The sequence below is a fragment of the Mustela lutreola genome, chromosome 8 (genome assembly GCF_030435805.1).
Source record: "Mustela lutreola isolate mMusLut2 chromosome 8, mMusLut2.pri, whole genome shotgun sequence".
Lineage (NCBI taxonomy): Eukaryota > Metazoa > Chordata > Mammalia > Carnivora > Mustelidae > Mustela > Mustela lutreola.
In genome coordinates this window covers 25,619,630-25,635,958 of record NC_081297.1, presented here as the reverse complement: position 1 = coordinate 25,635,958, position 16,329 = coordinate 25,619,630, and the positions used below count along the sequence as shown (strand labels likewise).

General features: G+C 36.4%; 1 pseudogene; it reads left to right on the top strand.

Annotated features, from left to right (window-relative positions):
* Positions 1-4,703: 4,703 nt before the first annotated feature.
* On the top strand, positions 4,704-6,176 carry LOC131839688 (RAD51-associated protein 1-like; annotated as a pseudogene).
* The last annotated feature ends 10,153 nt before the right edge of the window (positions 6,177-16,329 follow it).

The following is a 16,329-nucleotide window of genomic DNA, read 5'->3' as shown; positions in this document are numbered from 1 at the left end:
CATTAGGCAGGAAGCCACAGTCAGGCCCTATCTCTGAAATGGAATCACGATGCAGCTGTATTTTGACAGTTTTAAATTTTGATCAGAAATACTTTACATAGACCAGCAGTTTGGGAGAAACTGACCTCTTCTAAGTATTTTATTGCAGAAAATTAGTATAATATCAAGGAGGAAATATAAGGTGATATGCTGACTATACTAGTTCTCACTTGCCAGGGATTCTGTGTCAGTAAAAAATGTCAGTACTGGACTATTTTTGTTAGTGCTGTCTCTCTCCATCCTCTTTCATTTGCCTTCTTCTGATATCTCTACTTTTACTGCTCATTTTTTAAAATTTATTTTTTATTTATTTTCAGAAAAACAGTATTCATTATTTTTGCACCACACCCAGTGCTCCATGCAATCTGTGCCCTCTATAATACCCACTACCTGGTACCCCAACCTCTACCCCCCCGCCACTTCAAACCCCTCAGATTGTTTTTTAGAGTCCATAGTCTCTTATTATTCATCTCCCCTTCCAATTTCCCCCAACTCCCTTCTCCTCTCTAACTCCCCATGTCCTCCATGCTATTTGTTATGCTCCAAAAATAAGTGAAACCATATGATAATTGACTCTTTCTGCTTGACTGATTTCACTCAGCATAATCTCTTCCAGTCCCATCCATGTTGCTACAAAAGTTGGGTATTCATCGTTTCTGAGGGAGGCATAATACTCCATAGTGTATGTGAACCACATCTTCCTTATCCATTCATCCGTTGGAGGGCATCTTGGTTCTTTCCACAGTTTGGCGACCGTGGCCATTGTTGCTATAAACATTGGGGTACAGATGGCCCTTCTTTTCACGACATCTGTATCTTTGGGATAAATACCCAGTAGTGCAATTGCAGGGTCATAGGAAGTTCTATTTTTAATTTCTTGAGGAATCTCCACACTGTTCTCCAAAGAGGCTGCACCAACTTGCATTCCCACCAACAGTGTAAGAGGGTTCCCCTTTCTCCACATCCTCTCCAACACATGTTGTTTCCTGTCATGTTAATTTTGGCCATTCTAACTGGTGTAAGGTGATATCTCATATGGTTTTAATTTGAATCTCCCTGATGACTAGTGACGATGAGCATTTTTTCATGTATCTGATAGCCATTTGTATGTCTTCATTGGAGAAGTCTCTGTTCATATCTTCTGCCCATTTTTTGATATGATTTCTGTTTTGTGTGTGTTGAGTTTGAGGAGTTCATTATAGATTCTGGATATCAACCTTTTGTCTGTACTATCATTTGCAAATATCTTCTCCCATTCCATGGGTTGCCTCTTTGTTTTTTTGACTGTTTCCTTTGCTGTGCAGAAGCTTTTGATTTTGATGAAGTCCCAAAGAATTTCATCTGTAAAGAAAGCACTAAGGAAAACTGTCTTGGAATCTATCACTATTGGAACATATTTCTACCATATGTATATTTCCTTCAAAGGTAATAGGCTACCCCATCTAAAATGTATTTCATATTTTGTTGTTTCTTATGGTAAAATTCTTTGTACCTGTACCACAGTGACAGAGTTAGTGATGATGTTTAGCCAAGATTGAAAGCATTTTCTGGATTATCGGAAATTTTAGCCTGATAACAGTTTTAATGTGACATGCTTTTGTATTTTTTCAGAAATTGGTAAACTGTGCCTTAACAAGAATATGTGGCCAATTAGATTGACAAGTTTTTAACCACCTATGTATATAAGATAACTCACTTCGTTTTCCCCCAAATGAGTTCTGTTGATCTCTAATGATCAAATCCACTATTTTCAGGCTGGAGTGGATAACTCATCCTACATTTTGACTGTAGTATTTCTGAGTTTTTGATCATTTGTCAACAACTGCCTTTAATAGGTGAACTGTTTCTAATTCTATAAGAAATTAAGAAAATGAGTGGAAAGAAAAAAACTCTATAACCAATAGTGTGTTATTATACTGTGTATGATAGTTATATATTTTTCTATAATTATCCCAGTTACCTTATCAATTCATAACTACAATAGAAGTGAATTAAGCCCTATTTAGTTGCAGAAAATTTATGTGACCTTTTAGCTTTTTTTTTTTTCCCCTTTCAACTTATTTTTTATTTTTTTATTTTTTTATTTTTTTTAAATTTTTTTTTAATTATTTATTTATTTTTTTTTAATAATTTTTTTATTTTTTATAAACATATATTTTTATCCCCAGGGGTACAGGTCTGTGATTCACCAGGTTTACACACTTCACAGCACTCACCAAATCACATACCCTCCCCAATGTCCATAATCCCAACCCCTTCTCCCAAACCCCCTCCCCCCGGCAACCCTCAGTTTGTTTTGTGAGATTAAGAGTCACTTATGGCTTGTCTCCCTCCCAATCCCATCTTGTTTCATTTATTCTTCTTCTACCCACTTAAGCCTCCATGTTGCATCACCACTTCCTCATATCAGGGAGATCATATGATAGTTGTCTTTCTCTGCTTGACTTATTTCGCTAAGCATGATACGCTCTAGTTCCATCCATGTTGTTGCAAATGGCAAGATTTCATTTCTTTTGATGGCTGCATAGTATTCCATTGTGTATATATACCACACCTTTTAGCTTTTTATAGGAACTTTTATACTGTAGGACATATTGGTAATCATCAGAATTCTCTTTTTTTCCCCAATTAAAATATGATTGTTGCTTGTTTCACATTATTTTCTGACATTATTTCATCTATTCCTTTTATGCCTTTATTCAAATGGACATAGAAATACAGCAGTCTCCCAGGCAAATACTAATAAAAACAGATTCAAGGAAAGGTGTTCTGTGAAATAACCTTCTAACTGTAATTGTGTCTTAAAACATCAACCTTAATCATAAAAAGTGCATATAATGCATCGGTATTAGAGGCTCCCAAAATGACACCCAGATTTGGTTATTCACTGGAGGAACTCGCACATCTCAGCATATTTGTACGCATGCCTGTGGGTTAATTACAGTGAAATTATACAAAGCAAAATCAGCAGAGAAAAGGTGCCTGGAGTGAAGTCTAGAGGAAGCCAAGTGCAGGCTTCTAAGAATCCTCTGCCTATGGGTGTGCTTAATTCCTCCAGCATCAAATCATGACAACTCGTGTGAGATGTTGTCTGCCAATACAAGAATCTTATAGATACTCAGTGCCTGAAATTTTCTTTAAGTGATAATCATGTAGGCATCTTCTCCCTAGCATATATCAAAATTCTGGTTCCTGGAAGGAAATCAAGTAATAAGTACTTGATAAATCACCTGGTTTGTACCAACACTTAGCAGTCTCAATGGATACCTTTTGTTTTTTTCCTTCACAGTAAATAGGCCTTATTTTTTACAGCATTTTCAAGTTCATTGTGCAATATAGCAGAAAGTACAGAGAGTTTCCATTTACCGCATGTTCCTCTACATGCGTAGCCTTCCTTGTTGTCAACATCCTGAACCACAGTGGTACATTGTTATATTTATATTAGCTCATCTTTATTGTCCACAGTCCATAATTTACATCAGGGTTCATTCTTGGTGTTGTACATTCTATGGGTTTTAACAAATGTGTGATGACATGTATCTATCATGTGGTATCACATAGAATAGTTTCACTGCCTTAACATTTCTCTGTGCTGTGCCTGTTCCCCTTGCTGCAACCCTTAACTCCTAACTTAAAAAGTTTTACTTTTACCAGAATGTCATATAGTTGCAATCATACAGTGGATATCTTCTTGAATTTTTTAAAAACTAAAATTCCGAGGTAATTGAATATAGTGATTCAAGATAATCTTTGTCCTTTGTTATGTTCATCAGTGTAGGATCTGATGACATATACCTTACAGACTGAAAAAGTGTGATTTCTACAGACGTTTGTCACATAGTGGGGAATGTTGAGAACAATGACATCATATCCTGCTACCTAGCCAAATCATTGGTACCATTCTGGTCTAAGAGGTGGATCCAAATAGACTCTCCAGCAATGAAAATAGGTCATCTCAAGAGAACCAGAATCACTAAAATCACTAAAAGCTTTCATACTTACCTTGCAATTGGAAATAAGGCCAGAGAGAGTCTGTTTGCTATGTTTTGCCATGCTGCAAAGTAGAGTGGCTGTAGACCAAACTTTGTGATGAGGTGTTTCACCCCAAACTTAACAGCCCCTGCTGGAGATCTGGAGAAGTTCTGTTGTGTTACAGCAAAATAAGTATAGTCTCTTTTAACTTTGCCTCATAGTGAAAGTCCTGAAGAATCCAGAAGAATCCTGACATTGTCAGTCTATGATGATGATTCTGCTAATGACACCATTTTCTGTCAGTCTCAAGGGTTTGGTTAAAATTGTGGTCATTATAAACATCCACTTGTAGGTATCAAATTCTGATAAATACCATTCTTTTCTTCCATTTGGTAAATGTAGAGGAGAAAGTAAGATTTCTTAGCGAGTTAACTGCCTACCAATAGTATAATTAATATTCACTCCAGTGTGGTTGCCAGGTATGGTCCCGAAGAATACTTTTTAACACAACATCAGTCTTAGGCTTTGAATATTCTGTATTTTTCTGTTGTTGATTTAAAATGTATTTTGCTTTTTTCTTTAGCAGCAAATAATACTTCTGAAGAAGACTTTATAATCAGGTAGGATTTTTGCGGATTTTCTTTTTTTTTTTTCTTTTTTTACAAATTCTGTGTTAACAAGGGAATGCAGAGAAAAGCATTTGTTGAGAGTTCTACTGTGTGCTAGGCACTATATTATGTGCTTGACATTTATTACTTATATAGTCATTACAATAGCATCACAAAGTACATGTGCTGTTACAGCCTATTTTTTTATTAATTAGTCAGCTGTGGTTCAGGAACACTGATTAATTGACCTATGATTCTATAGTTAAAGAGTAGCAGACCCAGAAACCGCCACTGCTGCTAACAAGAGCTTGAATGCTGTGAATTTTCAGTCTTGGAGGGGGCCATGGTGCCCCCCGTGAGGCATAAGAAACTAGTCAGTTACTCACAGTTTGAAAATTCTGGCAGTGATGATGACTTTGTTTCCACAACCACACCTTTGAATAAGAAGCCCAGAACAACACCAAAAGAGTTATTAATACTAGAAACAAGGAAACCTAAACTGAAGAATCTCCAGAAAGAAGATATCCCACTACAAGAGAAAAGCCCTAAAAAAGGATGGTTTTAGGTGACGAACTCTACCAGCGAGACTTAGAAGTGGTGCTAGCTTTATCAGTGAAGGAACTTCCAGCGGTCACCATTGATGTGGGAGAGGCTCAAGCTACAAGCACCAAAAAAATGTGGCATCAGCGAAATTGGGACAATGACTAAGGCTCCCCATCTCTCCAATTGCAGTGTAGCCAGTGATGATTTAGATTTGGATAAGTTTACCGAGGAAGATGATGTGTGCGGTGCTCAAGGAAAAAGAAAAACAGCATCAAAAGCTGTGGTACAGGGCGCCTGGGTGGCTCAGTGGGTTAAGCCGCTGCCTTCTGCTCAGGTCATGATCTCAGGGTCCTGGGATTGAGTCCCGCATCGGGCTCTCTGCTCACCGGGGAGCCTGCTTCCTCCTCTCTCTCTCTGCCTGCCTCTCTGCCTACTTGTGATCTCTCTCTGTCAAATAAATAAATTTAAAAAAAAATAAAAGTTGTGGTACAACAGAGGAAGATTCTTTTGGAAGGCAGTGATGGCGGTAGTGCTGAGGACTCTGAACCGCTGGTGGAGAGTCTGAGGATGAGTCTGATTTTAGGGAGAAAGAAGAAGATGATGATGCAAACTTCACTCTGGGAGAAAATAAAGTGGAAGAAATTAAAAAGAAAGAAGTGAAGGTAAAATCCCCAGTTGAAAAAAAGGAGAAGAAACCTAAATCCAAAAGTGATACTTTGGAAGTGACTTCAAGAGACTGTGCTCCAGCTGCCCTGAAATCAGAATCTCAGCCTTCCTTTATCAATGAAGAGGCCATTCGGAAACCACTACAAATACGCAAACCTTCTAGCTGAAGCTGGAAGCAGAAAACCTAAGTAGATGCCACCAGCGCTGTCTGGAAGCAGCAGCAGCAGCAACAGCAGCAGGAGCCCACTGGCAGGGGTGTCTGTTAAGTCTCCAAATCAGAGTCTCTGCCTTTGCTTGTCCAGATTAGCACAAGTGAAACCTTTGCATCCAAATGCCGCTAGTGGCTGAGTGTGGTAGTCAGTGAAGTTTTGATTAAGAGAAAAAGAGTTTTACAAGTGTGTTTATGTTTGAATTGTGTTTCTGTTTAAGGAGGGTATCATAAAGGAATCCTTTAATGTAAAAAAAAAAACAAAAACAAAACGAGTAGTAGACCCATGATTTGACTGTCAGCCTGCGTGACTCCCACATCAATTCTTTTGTCCCTCAGCAGTACTGGGGTTAAGGTACAGATCCTAGTCAGATCAATTCAGAGAGTAATTTAGTTATGTGTTTGCTTATTTAGCGTTTTCCTAAGAAACCAGGTTAGTCCAAGCATTTGTCCTAATATATTTGACAACTAGTGATAACTAGGGGTAATTAGTGCAGTGGCAACTAGTCTCTTGTTTTTACTGTTAAAGATTTTAGGATGGCTCTAATTACCTATGGCCATAGTACATAGCTTTTATATAAGCAAGACCTAATCAGGCAAGTTCTTAGATATAGAGATGTCTGCTTTCCTTGAGATGAATGATTTTCCAGAAGTGATGTATATGTAATTTAGGTGTAGGCCATGATACGTTAATTAATTTTATCATCTCTTTAGAGGATATTTCTAAATGATTCTCTGTTTACTGACTTCCCAGTCTAGTTTTTCCTTTAGGCTAGTTCCCTTGACCTTGAAGCTTTTTCTTTTTTTGTAGATTTTTTTCCTTTTCTCTGTTGACTTTTCTATAATCTTTTCTTGTTTTTTTCTTTTTTCTTTCTTCTCTTCTTTTCTTGGCATTTCTTTTATTCCATTTTCCCCCTTTCTGACAGCTAAGTATTCTCTATTTTTCTGTAGACAAAATCAAAAGCACATAGAATTTCAGGTTTTTTAGGACATCTTAGAGATGAACTAATCAAAATACTCTCTGGTACTACAACCTGTGTTTAACATCCTCACCAAGTGATTATTTAAATGGAGAATTTGAAATGCAAAAGAGATTAAAGTAACTTATTTGGATATGATAAGTGACAGAAATGAAATTTACATTCAGGTTTCCCCTTTTTTTCTCATCTTAATAGGTGAATGTTTTAATAATAGAAAGATGGGGAGTGGGTCTAGTGAACACAGTGAAGGTGTGTAAGGAAGGAATTGGCAGGAGAGGCCAACTTTCAAGAATAACAACACTGGGCTGGATAGGAATAAGAGTTTTAGAAAAGATGTCAGAATATTTGGGCATATGATAAGTTAGATAAAGATGGATTACAGAAATGAAGAACACAGGATATTGGGAGTTGTTTAGAAAAGCATATTAAAATAGAAGGTTCAAGAGAATCACGAGCAGTTTTTTTGATGATTTGTTTAATTGAATGAACTAGCATACTTCAGGTTTTCTTTCTTTCTTTCTTTTTTTTTGTTTCTCTTTTATTTATTTATTTATTTTTAGATTTATTTATTATTTATTTTAAGCATAACAGTATTCATTATTTTTGCACCACACCCAGTGTTCCATGCAATCCGTGCCCTCTATAATACCCACCACCTTGTACCCCAACTTCCCACTCCCCGCTGTTGAGAGGTTTTTAAATCATTTGAGCCATGGGGAAGGCTTTTTACAGCATATAGGAATGTGATATCATCTACTTCCAGCCCAATCTTGGCTAAGATCCTCTTGAGTATCTAAGGGGGGATGGAGATTCTGAACCACACAGATATATGGCCCAAGGTAGGGGTCTCCTCACTCCACCTCTTTTTCTAATTCTTTGATGTCTTTCCCATGTACATGTAGGGTTTGGTGGGCTAAGACTGGCTGTCAAATCAGCAACAGAGCTTCATTTGGGTAGTTGGTAACATGTCTACATTGAGATGATTACATGGATGACTTTCAGTTTAGCTTGTCTCCAGGAGCAGGAAATGGCTCCTATTCTTGGCCATTTGAAGCTATGCTTGTTTTGGGAATCTGCTTTCATAGGCTAAAGATTTAAAAGCTTGGAGGGTACCACTAAGCCCTGAAAAAGAGTGATCTAAGAGCTCACAGAAAGAAAATATTAGGCGGTGTATAGGGAAATAGAGGCACAGCTACCAGGACTCTATTTTTATAGCAGTCTCTCTTCTTGGGTATCTCAGTGCTTATGAAGGTTCATGTAGACCTAAATAAGGCAGGACCTGTGTAGGGAAAAAGTTGGACCTTATCATTTTTAACCTCTCTGGGAACAGTATTCCCACTAATAACATAAATTTGTTCTTTAACATGTGTATATTTGTTTGTTTATTTATTTAAATTGAAGCATAGTTGACACATAATGTGATGTTGTGTTTCAGGCGATTTAAGAACTCTGAATGTTACACCACGCCTACCATAAGCGTAGCTACTATCTCTTACTGCATGATGCTATTACAATACCATTGACTGTATTCCCTATGCTGTACTTGTATCCCCGTGACTTACTATAACTGGAATCCTGAACCTCATATTCCCCTTTACCCATTTTGTCCATCCTCCCACCCCCTTCCCTTCTGGTGATACAGAATTCTCTGTATTTCTGGGTCTGTTTCTGTTTACTTTTGCTTTTACTGCTCTTGCCTCAGGAGCAAGTTGGGACTACATCAAAATCAAAAGCTTTTGCACAGTGAAGGAATCAATCCACGCAACGAAAAGGCAACCTATGGAATAGGAGTAGATATTTGCAAATGACATAGCCAGTAAAGGGTTAGTATACAAATATAAAGAATTGATAGAACTCAGCACCCAAAACACAACCCAATTTAAAAATTATCAGAATTGAGCACTGGGTGTGGTGCAAAAATAATGAATACTGTTATGCTGAAAATAAATAAAAAACTGGGTATTTACCCCAAAGATACAGATGCAGTGAAAAGAAGGGCCATCTGTACCCCAATGTTTATAGCAACAATGGCCACGGTCGCCAAACTGTGGAAAGAACCAAATGCCCTTCAATGGACGAATGGATAATTAAGATGTGGTCCATATACACTATGGAGTATTATGCCTCCATCAGAAAGGATTAATACCCAACTTTTGTAACAACATGGATGGGACTGGGAGAGATTATGCTGAGCGAAATCAGTCAAGCAGAGAGAGTCAATTATATGGTTTCACTTATTTGTGGAGCATAACAAATAGCATGGAGGACATGGGGAGTTAGAGAGGAGAAGGGAGTTGGGGGAAATTGAAGGGGAGGTGAACCTTGAGAGACTATGGACTCTGAAAAACAATCTGAGGAGTTTGAAGTGGCGGGGGTGGGTTGGAGGTGGGGGTACCAGGTGGTGGGTATTAGAGAGGGCATGGATTGCATGGAGCACTGGGTGTGGTGCAAAAATAATGAATACTGTTATGCTGAAAATAAATAAAAAATAAATTTAAAAAATATATTAAAAAATTTTAAAAAAGTAAATGTAAAAAAAAATTATCAGAAGACACGAACAGACATTTTTCCAAAGAAAACATACAGATGACCTACAGACATCTAAGAAGATACTCAGCATCACTCATCATCAGGCAAATGGAAATCAACACTACAATGAGATACCGCAGCATACCTGTCAGAATGCTTAAAAGAAAAAAAAAAAAAAAACAAGTAACAATGTCGGCAAGTATATGGAGAAAAAGGAATCCTATTTGATTATTGGTGGGAATGCAAACTAACGCAGCCACTGTGGAAACAGTATGGAGTTTCCTCCAAAAGTTAAAAATTGAACTACCCTACAATGCAGTAATCACACTATTGGGTATTTACTCCCCAAAATAAGAAAACACCAATTCGAAGGGATACATGTACCCCTGTGGTTACTACAGCATTAGTTAACAATAGTCAACCCAAGTGTCCATTGATAGATGAATGGATAAAGAAGAAGTGACATACATATATATATGTATGGTGATATATATACATATATATATATATATATATATATATATATATATATATACACACACACACACACACACACACACACAATGGAATATTCAGCCATAGAAAAGAATCAAAATTTGCCATTTGCAGTGAAATGGAGGGAACTAGAGAATATTGTGCTAAGCAGAGTTGTCAGAGAAAGACAAATACTATAAGATTTCACTCATATGTAGAATTTAAGAAACAATAGAAATGAGCAAAGAAAAAAATAAAAAATGAGAGACAGACAACCAAGAAACTGACTCTTAAATATAGAGAACAAGTTGATGGTTACCAGAGGGGAGATGGGTGGGGGAACGGGTGAAATAGGAGCTAAGGGTTAAGGAATGCACTTGTCATGATGAGCACTGGGTGATGGAATTACCAAATCATTATATTGTATACATGAAATAACACAGCACTGTGTGTTAATCATACTGGAATTAAAATAAAAAAATAACAAAAACAGAGGTCAAAGTTCAATTACATCAAGAAACTTCATTCAATAAGTAGATAGCTGACCTTTCACTCAGTTTTTCTTTTTCATGAACTTGTTTTTGTTGTGTATTTTTGCTCTAAAGTATTTCCATTAAACCTGGTGATGATGATGCTTCATGGCCTGCATCAGGTGATGAAGACTTAAGTTTGAATACAAAGGTAATGTACTCTCTTGTGAAATTAATTTTCCTGCTCTGAATTTAGTTTTGTGTATTATTTACTCTTAAAATTTAACAGTGGCCTGCCTATCATCATTTTATGTTTGAAGTGGAAAGTTGGTCAGAACAAACCATTTTATAGAAATATGACAAGTTGAATTTTTTTTTTAACTCCGTTAAATAACGAAGGTGGAAAAAATAGGCTGGAAATGTATCATGACAGAAAAATTATATTGGAAAAAGCTTTCCCATCATGGAGGAAATAGGACATTTGGTCAAGGATAAGGATTCTTACTGTGAGTTTTAAATTATCGTATTATGACTTTTCTTTCTTTTCTTTTCCTTTTTCTCTCTCTCTTTCTTTTCTTCTAACATGACTTTTATAATTCTCATGCCTAAATAAATCTTTAGTGGACCAGTTATTTATTGCAAATTGTTTTTTCTTGGATATGTGTCTTTTTTTTTGTGCCAGTTCCATGTGTTCATCGTCATTAGCCATCAGAGAGATTCAAATCAAAAACACATTGAGATATCACCTTACACCAGTTATAATGGCCAAAATCAATAAGACAGTAAACAACAAGTGTTGGAGAGGATGTGGAGAAAGGGGAACCCTCTTACACTGTTTGTGGGAATGCAAGTTGGTGCAGCCACTTTGGAAAACAGTGTTACCCTATGACCCTGCAATTGCACTACTGGGTATTTACCCCAAAGATACAGGTATAGTGAAAAGAAGGGCCATCTGTACCCCAACGTTCATAGTAGCAATGGCCACAGTTGACAAACTGTTGAAAGAACCAAGATGCCCTTCAACAGATAAATGGATAAAGAGGATATGGCCCATATATACAATGGGGTATTATGCCTCCATCAGAAAGGATGAATACCCAACTTTTGTATCAACAGGGACGGGACTGGCAAAGATTATGCTGAGTGAAATAAGTCAAGCAGAGAGAGTCAATTATCATATGGTTTCACTTACTTGTGGAGCACAAGGAATAACATGGAGGACATTGGGAGATGGAGAGGAGAAGTGGGTTGAGGGAAATAGTAGGGGGAGACAAACCATGAGTGCTGTGGACTCAGAAACAAACTGAGGGTTTTGGAGGGGAGGCAGGTGGGGGGCGTTGGTTGATCCTGGTGGTGGGTATTAAGGAGGGCATCTTTTCCATGGAGCACTGGGTGTGGTGCATAAACAATGAATTTTGGAACACACACAAAATTAAATTTAAAAATTTTTTTGATAAAAATTCCTCAACTTTATTTCTATAACCCTATTTGTGCCCCATTAGATATATCCTTTCAATGTATATATTTCTCCTTAGAATTCTTATTACCAATTCTTTCTTCATGTGAAAGCTGATGTATTAGAAACATTTCTTTTTCTATTTTTTCTCTTGAGAGATAATTATGGCTTTCAGGTAGTGATAGATGGCCACTAATTGAGCAATTTACTTTATAGCCAAAAAATTAAATTCTTTACTATAGTATTTATAAATAAATAATTGTAGAGTGAGAAAAGTCAGTAGTATTAGGGATATACTATGAAAAAAAGCCTCTGTTTTATATGTATTTATAATATGTATATAATATATATTTATAATATGTAATTGAAAAATTTTAAGAGACTTCTGTTTATGGTATATCCATAATCACACTTACATATACTGAAAAGTATGTTTTTTCTACATACCATTTTTTAACTTACATTTTTCCTTTTTTTCCTTGTCTTACACTCGTGCTTGATTGATTGGTCATGTCTTATATTTTTCCTTTTTTCTTCCTTTCCCCCCAAAGCTTTTTTTTTTTTAATGACTTATTCCTACCCTAATTTTTCCTTGCAGAAAACTTTAGTGTCTATTGTTTCAGCCCATCTCTTTCTGTCTCCACTGTCAACATATTTGGTTATGACTTTCTGTTTTGTGTGTGTGGTTTTTCATGAATCATGCCCCACAAGGTATATGATGATGTTTTTTCTCTTTTCTGGAAGGAACTAAATTTAAACAATCACTTGTCTTTAGGATTTTTTAAAAAATATTTATTTGATAGAGACTGCACATGCGGGGAGCAGCAGGCAGAGGGAGAAGCAGGCTCCATGCTGAGCAAGGAGCCCAATGTGGGACTCTATCCTAGAATCCTGAGCCAAAGGCAGATGCTTAACTGAATGAGGCACCCAGGTGTTCCTGTCTTTAGCATTTTGGCAAACAAAAGCAACTTAAATTGTTTGCAATTCCAACTTACCTGATACTACTAAAAACTAAATTTTAATATTTTCTCCTGTAAGAGATATTCATGCAAATGTAAATCATGCAAATACATTTTAAAAATAATTAAATACTTAACATTTCTTAATGTTAGTTTTTTTTTCAATAATACTTTTAATTACCTAGGACTAAATTTTTATTTTAGGTTATTTTGGAAAAGAAAGTATTTAAACATTTTTGAAATTTCAATTCTATTTATTTTACATATACTGTATTATTGGTTTCAGAAGTAGAATTCAGTGATTCATCAGTTGTGTACAATACCCACTGCTCATTAATTCAAGTACCCTCTTTAATGTCCATCACTCAGTTATTCCGCTCCTGCATAATCCTCCCACTCCCAGCCCACCTCCCTCTAGCAACCCTCAGGTTCTTTTCTATAGTTAAGAGTCTTCAAGGGGGGTGGGGTTATGGACATTGGGGAGGGTCTGTGCTTTGGTGAGTGCTGTGAAGTGTGTAAACCTGGCGATTCACAAATCTGTACCCCTGGGGATAAAAATATATGTTCATAAAAAATTAAATTAAAAAAAAAAAAAAGAAATCCCTTTACAGGGACTAAAAAAAAAAAAAAAAAAGAGTCTTGTAGGATCTGCCTCCTTCTCTGTTTTCATCTTTTTTCCCCCTCCCTTCCTATATGTTCATCTGTTTTGTTTCTTAAATTCCACATATGAGTGAAATCATGGTATTTGTCTTTCTCTGACTGACTTAATTTTGCTTAGCATCATACCCTCTAGTTCCATTCATGTCATTGCAAGTGGAAAGATTTCATTCATTTTGATAGCTGAGTAATATTTCATTGTGTGTGTGTGTGTGTGTGTGTATGGTGGGGGTCTTCTTTATCCATTCATCTGTCAATGGACATCTAGGTTCTTTCCATAATTTGGCTATTGTGGACATTGCTGGAATAGACATTGGGGTGCAGGTACCCCTTCAGGATGCTACATTTGTATCCTTTGGATAAATACCTAGTAGTGTAATTGCTGGGTTGTAGGATAGCTTTATTGTTAACTTTTTGAGGAAGAATTTGTAATAATCAGGAGTAAGGAAAATAACATTTTGGGACTAGCTATTAAATCTCTCATAATCCTCACCCCATGAGAAAATGTAGGCTAGTAAATGACAGAACTGAGATTTGAATCTATATTTGAATGATTCCAAAATCCATGTTCTTTGTGTAATCGTGCTCATTTGATAATGGTGAATGTTATAATTATTTTACCAAATGTGTTACTTGTAATCCTTAAAACTATTAATTTTTTTTCTAGAATACCTCAAAACCAAACTTAAGGAAGCAAAGGAATGTTTCTCAGCATTTCAAGAACTGTAAGCTGTTTGAAGACTTGTGTTATTCACTGATTTTTGTCTGTTCTTGTGTTAGTAATTCGAAATTACAGATATTTTCATGTTCTCTTTATTTTGTTTTTTACTAAATGGAAGCAAAACTTGGCCTTGTATCACCGGGAGATAAAACTTTATTTGAGAATGATAATTCTGATAACAAGTGTGAACATACGGTTGGCGTTCCTTCCAAACCATCCATCGATGTCTGTGACTCTTCTCCTCTGGCTTTGCCATCACCTGATTCTATTCTAAAACCTTCTTTCACATTGCTAGGCCTTGGTCTTACAAAGGTAAGTTGTTTCATTTTAAACTTTTCCCCTATTTTTTTTTCATATATCATCCTCTTGATCCTTAGAATGAAAAGAATCTTAGGAAGAAATGGAAGTCCTCAAGATCATAAGAGAAAACAGTGTCATAATGGTAGAGAGGTAATTGGATTGAGATTTATAAAGGTTGGTGGGAGTGAACAGTTCTTAGGTATTCCATTATGGAAGGAAAGAATTACAGAGCAACTGGAAAGAACTGCTGTAGATGGATATGAAGATGAGGGAGGAGCTGAAGACAAAGAATTCATTTAAGAAGGGCGATATAAATGTAAACTTGCAGAGTTGAGAGAGATTATTATAAAAACACAATAGCAGTTGTGGGGCTATGGGAGAGCAGATACTCTACATCATAAAATATGGTAGAAATTATTTTAAGTGCAAATTAAGAAAATTAAGTCAGGTAATTAAAAAATGCTCAGACTCCTCTGAATGACTTACAGCTTATTTTTATGAAGAAGTGGAAGAAAATTTTATCCTTACCTTTAAGTTGATAGAGTGTGATATTCTATATTTAATTTAGCAAAACATGTGTTTATAGATAATGCAAAGTGAAATCTGTTTTAGGCCTTACTCAAATTTACTATGAATTTTGAGTTTTGGCCATTATCTTTCTTGTTTTTTTTTTTTTTTTAAGATTTTATTTTTATTTTTTCTGTATGTGTAAGAGAGAGAGAGTATAAGAGGTGGGAGAGGGGCAGAGGAGAAGCAGACTCCCTACTGAGCAGGGAGCCTGAAGCAGGATTCAATCCCAGGACCCTGGGATCATGACCTGAGTTTAAGGCAGATGCTTAACCAACTGAGCCAACCAGGTGCTCTTTCTTGTGATTTCTAATTTATTTACCATGTGGTATAATCTTGGTAAGTTTTTAGATTTTTTTGAGAATAAAGAGAGGAGATAAGTAAATATTTTATGTAGTCTTTTCATTACTTAAAACTGAAATTTCTGACTATATAAGTGAGGTTCTTAATATTTATCCATTAAATGAAATAAATTTTAAGCTGCAACACTCTTAAAGAAAAAATATAAAATTTTGTTTCTTTTTTTTTGTTTATTTATTTATTTATTAATTTTTTTTTAAAGATTTTATTTATTTATTTGACAGAGAGAAATCACAATTAGATGGAGAGGCAGGCAGAGAGAGAGAGAGAGGGAAGCAGGCTCTTCGCTGAGCAGAGAGCCCGATGCGGGACTCGATCCCAGGACCCTGAGATCATGACCTGAGCCGAAGGCAGCAGCCTAACCCACTGAGCCACCCAGGCGCCCCAAGAGTTTATTTATTTATTTGACAGACAGAGATCACAAGTAGGCCGAGAGGCAGGTGGAAGGGGTTGGGGGGGAGGCAGGCTCCCTGCTGAGCAGAGATCCTGATGTGGGGCTCAATCCCAGGACCCTGGGATCATGACCTGAGCTGAAGGCATAGGCTTTAACCCACTAAGCCACCCAGGTGCCCCTAACATCTTGTTTCTTGATTCTGATTGATTTTTAATTGTATCTGCATATTATAGATACATACACACACAATTGCTTTTTTATGAATGAATGAACTCACAATTTATAGTTTTTTTCTAATATGAACTATTTGTCATTATAGAATCATAAGGAAGGAAAGGTTGCTAACAGAGTATACAAAATTATTTCTGGAAGATGACTTTTACTTTTTCAAATATCTCCAATAGTGGATACATTTTAAATTATCAG